Genomic DNA, 7,436 nt, shown 5'->3' with positions numbered 1-7,436 from the left:
AGAACGACTCAATAAATCCGCGGTTAAACTCATCGTTTTACTTTATTGTGACTAAGGACAAAACCTCCCTGGCGAATACTCGATCTACATAAGGCAAAATCTCCAACCAAGTAAAAGTACTTGACATTTGGGATTTGATCCCTGTCACTCATTTTAAAAATACCGTAAATGTAACGCAACGTCACGTTCTCCAGAACAGTTGCATCACCTTTTCAATCGTCAACTCGGGGTTTGGTGCATTTTTTAGATTCAAAACTAAGCATTTTAGGCAAGTGTGAAACCAGTGCGGGACTGGTATTAGACTAGACTAGCGTGCGATATTATTTGTCAGAAGTAGTTTTTGTATATGTGAACCTAGCAGAGTTATTTAATCATATTTCATGAGTATTTAATCAACTACTTTATTTCTTGTGGATCTTTAAAGGTCCAAAATTAAGTATCTTTAACCAGGGTGAGGCAACTGATTTGAGTAAACGTTAACAGTAATCCATGAGTAGATTTTGTTCGCAACTGTAAGCTTTCCTGTGGTGTTTTTATCTCTTCTTTAGAATGACAATTACTTTTACAGCAGGCTCGTAAGCTTTTAAGCTTTTGTTCAACAACTCCATATAGATCAAAGAAAATGTCAATTAGAAACGATAAACTCAGAGACACTCTGACACTTGATCGGTTAACAAGTTTTTATATCAATTTCTCTCACTTTTTAACGGTAGACCACCTTTTTAGAGAGTCATAAGCAATGTGTGACGAACTAAAGAAAATATTGTAATAAATTTGTTTGACTGATTGATTTGACTTGACTTAATCACTTTTGTATGTTTGGGGCGATGTAGGAAACATCATTATTCGAAAGTCATGTGGAATATGCAATTGACAAGGTTAAAAGATACTACTATAAATTTGTTGCTTAGTGGATTGATTTCAATGTTTAATCATTCTCCTTCGAATTCTGTTTGGAGCGACGGAGGAAACGCAAACTCACTCAAAACCCCAACTGCCCCTAACACCGAATAAAGAATGAAAACTAGATTTTAAGCCTGTTTACCTATTTTGAAAACCAATGATAGGTTTACAGTCAAACTAAGTGAAGCGTACCCCTCAAGATTACATTAATGAATTGATCATTTGGATATTGAACCCGCCAGTCGTTTCAAGAATGCAATAATGAATTGATTACTTGATTCAGGTTGAACCCGCTGGCCGTTTCCGCACAAATGCAATAATGGATTGATTATTTGAATATTGAACCCGATAGCAGTATCCGTTTTGAAAAGGCGCGGATCATTGTTCAAATTAGAAGTCCATTTCTTAAGTCCATTCAGATTGTTCTATTTGACGAGGAAACCTGAAAATGAACAAACTGCACTGTGAAAACACTGCGAAAACAGTCGATCGCAAATATTAACGAAATAAAAAAAAGTCATGCGATGGCTTCGCCCGTAAACTATTTTTTTCGACCATGAATACACACAAGAATTTCTACAAGTTCGTCAAGATGTAAATAGGCGAAAAAAGCTCTCGATAACATTCCATTTACAACATTTACAAGAAGTTCTACACAACACTCGGACTCACCCTTCCCGCCATGTCTGACGCCATGTTGAAATAGTTCCAATCCATCATCACGTGTTCGCATAATCCAATCAGAAATGGACTTCTGATTTGAACAATGATCCGCGCCTTTTCAAAACGAATACGGCTATCGGGTTCAATATTCAAAAAATCAATCCATTATTGCATTCTTGAAACGGTTAGCGGGTTCCATGTTCAAATATTCAATTCGTTATTGCGCTCCTGAAACGATTCGCGGGCTCAATATTCAAATAATCAAATCATTAATGTAATCCTGAGGGGTACGCTTCACTTAGTTTGACTGTAATACAAATTCAGGGCATGCCAGTGCGAATGAAACCACAGCCTCGTATCCTCCTTGGGGACAATTAGAAAATTTGTTTTAAGAATCCTAATTTTTTTGCTTCTCCCTGAGTTCCCAAATGACCTCATGCACAGAAGCTCTCTGGAGATATTCCTCTCTCTCAGTGGAGAAGTAATCATACCCATTTCTCCCCTTTTCTACGATAACTCATCAACCTTACGAAAACGAAAAGAATCAAAGTTATTTAACCATCACGTTCCCGTGCAGATCATAGAGAAACAGTTAGCACCGCGTTTACGGGAAACGGCAAACGTCAGCTTGCCCCTTCATGTCTCAGGTGAAATAGCGTGAAGCTTGCTACTTTAGCTTCGCGCGAGCTCACTTCATAATGGATTTGAAGGCGCCCTTGTATGGCTTACAAGAAATAGGCATGAATAGATTGTGCTAGTAAATTCAGGAGAAGTTGCTTTACAATATACCCAAAAGCTGCTCTAAAGTTGCTCAAATATCTAAAAGTTGCCACAAAATTTAGAAAAGTTGCTTGCTCTCTAGTGTCGTTTTGTTTTAGATAAATACTCAAAACGTGTTTGTCTGTTGCCATTTAAACATTTTCATTAAATATTCTTACAATCATTAAAAGAGGCCAAAAGACATTGTTATATGACAAATATAAATACTATATTGTAATCAAAATACTCTTTAAACTCAACATAACTTCAATAATAGATACGTATTTTCTAGTTAAAGTTTCTAACTAGTCAACCTTGCAAAGTTTACTTGGATGGGCATCATAATGTTAACTATATCTGATTGCGATGCCATGATAATGACTCTCAGCAAATACCAAGATGGCAGCAGGCTCTACGCTGCAGCGAATAACCGCTAGATTTAAGCGCCCGTTAGATAGATAGCCGCTGTCCAGATTTCGTGGGCGTAATGCAAGTGTTATTTTATTGTCATTTTGCTGTATATTCTTAGTTTTAATAAAATCAGTTTTGATAAAACCAGTTTTAATAAAATCCTTCAAAAGGAAACGACGTTTTATGGTTTGGATCGGTTTTATATCAATTAGTTGCTCAAAAGTTGCCCAAGGTTGCTGGTACTACAAAGAGTTGCTCAAAACGCTAAAAGTTGCTCACAAGTTGCAGAGCACAATCTATTTATGCCTAACAAGGAATAGTTTGGTGACCTTTTCCATGGCCATTAACTTCTTCTCTGTGAGAGAAAAAAGATAGAAAATCTTCCGTACACGGCAAACGCGAAACAGGTTAATTTCATTTGTAAACAGCAAACCGCGACCGGCAGACGTGAGAAAATGGCGGGAAAACAAGGTCACGTGGCCACTCTCGCAGTTCATGTTTCACGCTAACGTGGTGTTAGATATCTAAATTAATTTTTTTTTCTGTTTGTTTGTTTTCCATGTTATTTCAAACGGGACAGAGAATACATTCAAGTTGGGCACGATAATATGTTCGAAATGATTAGAAACAATTTTTTTATCAATTTTAATTAACTCGGTCGTTTTCAGCCTGGTTCTAATTCAATTCATCAGCCTTATGACGTCATACATGAAGTCAATGGGCTGAAGATGTACACATCCAAGTTGCGCAAATTTTGTTTGATAATCTGGATATTCTGTTGCACCCTTTGTTCCAAAGTCGACGGCAAAATACAACCATGTAAATTGAATGTGCTGTTATACTCATTATGACATCGATTGATCATCGAATAAAAGAGAAAATGGCCACTCGCCCTCTTGACTTTGTGTCTGGTTTTAACTTTTTACCTCTAAAAATTATGGCTGGCATGAATTTATTTGCCCATTGGTAAAGAGAAATTTAATCAAACATCAAGTTCACGAGAAGAAAGGAAATGCCGATCGCCTGCTGGAGAGCTGGGGGTCCTCATGTTAAACATATTCTCCTTGTCGTTACCACAGGAAACGTATAGAGCGAAGTGTGGACAATATGCACACTAATTTTGGGGTGTAAAACATCGAATCACAACAAATAATTACAACGAATTGCAACAAAAGGGAATGTAAGAGACTAGCAAAGCTATCCTTTCTGCGATATTGAAGTTTCTATCTTTGGTAAATTAGGAAAGACGACACAAAAAAGGGCGGGTTGTGGGTAGTGTCATATGAATGATGCCAGCATAATTTTAGGTGTAATGTTATGTTCAGAGCATCGAGCACAATAGCGGCATAATAAATAAACTTCCAAAACATTCTCCAGCTACAGGCTAGACGGTCACAAGAAATGGTTCCACACGAATGTGTAAAAGTGATGAAAATAATGAATTCATTATAGGAGTCTGATTTGATGAATTATGTGAGTCAGCAATTAAAAGAACAATGTCGGTTTCTCGACGCCAGTCTGTAAGGTCCATTAGGCGTTAAAGAGCTTCCTGATGCACAAATGATGGTTTATTTTTATAAAAAAAAAAAAAAAAAAAACCACAAAGTTGATGAAAGGAAGTTCATTAATTTATGTTGCACTTGATTAACTTTATAACAATACTTCAGTGAGTGGGTAATCCTCAGGTCAATATTGGCTTGTCTTGCTTTCCACAAACATCTCACAAACAGCACGCAAGAAGCTCATATATCACGGATTTAAATTTTCAAAGTTTCAGACGCCCTAAAGTTCTACCAAAGGTTTGATCACCATGAACGCAGCCTAACTAAATAACAGATGTGCACTGAAAAGTACTTTCAAATGATGCATAGCAAACCCTCTTCTTTGTTAGTTTTGAAATAAAGGTATCATTTTTGTAAGCGACCAGTCATGATAAATCGTCGGGGAAGGGAGGGTGTAGGATCTTTATTGGTGGGGAGGAATTCATGGTTTTAAGGGGGAACAGGTAGGGGATCAGTCGTCGCCAACAGAGTATAAAGTGTGGGGGATTGTAAAAATTGACTAAAAATTAACTGACTGCTTGACAATGAGGGGAAAACAAGAATGTTATGTAGAATTATGGAGGGGGGGGGAGGGAACGGGTAAATTTTTTCGTGAAAAAAACAAAAAACATCCAAGCCACCCCCCACCCCTATACGATAGATCATGACTGGTCCTTAAAGAGGGGCACATTGCGTGCTCATTTTATGATTTAAAAGGGATTTAAAATCCACAAAGATGAGATCGAAAATCCTGCCTTTTTTTATTCGTGAAGGAGGTTTTCTCCTCAAATGACAGTAACAGTGACTCTGCCAGTAACGTATAAATTGAAAATATATCTAAGGAATAATTAATGAATCATACTCAATTAATGAATTTCCATCCCCGATGACAACGCTTAATACAAAGGAGTACCTCAGTGTCTGCAATGAACAAGCAGAGGGTTCTTTTTGACAACAGAGGTGTCTTCACATAAAACATAGACGAGTAGAACTTTCTTCCCTTAGCAAATATACACATACAGAAAGCCTCACCGCTGTTATCCGTCAAAGTGTATAAAATATATATCCGTGGTTCGACGTTAGAAGGTAACGGGTCCGAGTTTGGAAATCACAAGATCGTGTAAAGGTCGGCACACACGAGGGGACTAGCCCTGCGACTAGTCCGTGCGACTAGTCCCGGCGACAAGTCTTTGAAGGGTTTACACGAGGGGACCGGTAGCAGGGACTAGTCCCTTAAGGTGTTCACACGAGGGCACTCAATTGCACAAGAACATAGGAAAATTAAGAGGCAAAAGATATTTCTTAGTTTGGGGCGTTACACGAAAACAATGAAAATTTGGCAACTATTCATTGTAGCACTATTAAACATCAACGCAAATGAACTACACTTATTCAGTCGGATTATTCATGCTTTTACGTGTTCCGTTTTTTTTTTTTTTTTATTTATTTATTTTTAACAGACACAGATTCAAATAGGGTAAAAATTCCATCAAAACGGCTCCAAGGCATCTGTATATCATACTGACCCGTGATTGGCTTATTTACCGTTCAGTCGCAGGGACTGGTCGCACAAACAGTTCACACGAAGGGACAAACATTTGTTTCATGCGACAACTCCCTGCGACTGGTCGCACGAATTCAAACCAGTTTGAATTCGTGCGACCAGTCGCAGGGGGCCAAAGTTTGGTCCTAGCGACCACAGAAATGTGTACTTCACACGAAGGGACTAGTCGCATGAAACTGGTCGCTGAGACTAGTCGCAGGGACTAGTCCCCTCGTGTGTGCCGACCTTAAAGCTAGCATTGAGGAAAACGGCTGAAAAATGGCGCATAGAGGGATCTCCGCATGATCAAGCAGAACTCCACGTTAAAAATTTGCATTAGAGAGCCTTTCTATTTTGATCAATGAAGTGCAAAAATATACTAGATCATGACGCTAGAAGGTAACACACCCCTGGTTTTGCGTCATAAAACGTACAAAACGAACACAAAGCGAAACAGCTAAATCTTCTTTGAAACTCGCAATGTCCTGTATAAAATTTGTAAGCTTACTGATTTGCGCACTCGGATAAAATACTGGTAAAAACAACATACTTTGCAAGTCATGCAACAACTGTTACGAGTTAAGCTGCACTAGGCATAATGCCAATAAAAACCAATTACGGATGGCATTTATTTGTAGACCTAAGTTCTATTTGGCAAAAAATAACAAGTTTGAAATAATCTTTATACTGGGCCATTTATCCCGCAAATCAGAAGCGTAAACCACGTTATTTAAGCTGGATAAAAGGGTTGGTCTGAAGTAGACTGTTTCATCTAATTACTTCCTGAACATTGTCTTTGTTGATGGCACTCAAAAATGATGTTTTTTCTTTTTTTTTTTCTTTTTAAACTCAATTATTGTCTACCGTTATCGTACCATCATTAACTGCCTCCTTACAGCATCGGACAAAGACACGTTTTTATCACACAAAATCACTTAAGCGTCCATGATGACACAAACATCACTGTTTTATAGAAAATTCGTATAGTGTTTGTGAATACTAATGTCATGTTACTTTTGAAAACAGTCAGATTTCCTGATATAAATTGTTTATCGATTTCGATAGCTATGTTGATCATACCAAATAGTGCCTCTGAGTTATAACTTAGTATTCCATTTAGATAGCGATGAAGGGATTCATTTTCACGCGACGGTTGGCTAGCTCCGAAGGTTGAAGTCCTTTATAGTACTATTTTTGCTTTAATAAGCTTGCCTAGTCATTTCTGAATGATCTCTAAGTAATGTCAGAAAGAAACAAGCTTAAGTGGTTGTTAGCATCATCTGTACAAAAGACAGACATGTAGGTTAGCCGCTTAGTCATGTTAGCTGAGTTAAGATTTTCTGCCCAAAAAAAACCCTTGTTCATGAACAGTATTTTGAGTTTCAATTCTGCAGAGCTATGTTAATATGAAGTTCATGCCGATCATGCCAAATCGTTGTCTTCTTGTCACCATGGGGCAGTGGAGGGTAAAAGTATGTGACCTCATTTTCATTACACACGATCGATAGGAATTGCTTAATAGTGTAAAATTGTCATAGAGCAAAACTGCTATATTTTGAGAGAAAATACTATTGAGCAGAAAAGTCCGCTTCGGAGGAAAGATCGGCAAGCATAAT

This window comes from Stylophora pistillata, chromosome 5 (genome assembly GCF_964205215.1).
Source record: "Stylophora pistillata chromosome 5, jaStyPist1.2, whole genome shotgun sequence".
NCBI classification, from domain to species: domain Eukaryota; kingdom Metazoa; phylum Cnidaria; class Anthozoa; order Scleractinia; family Pocilloporidae; genus Stylophora; species Stylophora pistillata.
Note: the sequence above shows the minus strand (reverse complement) of the source record.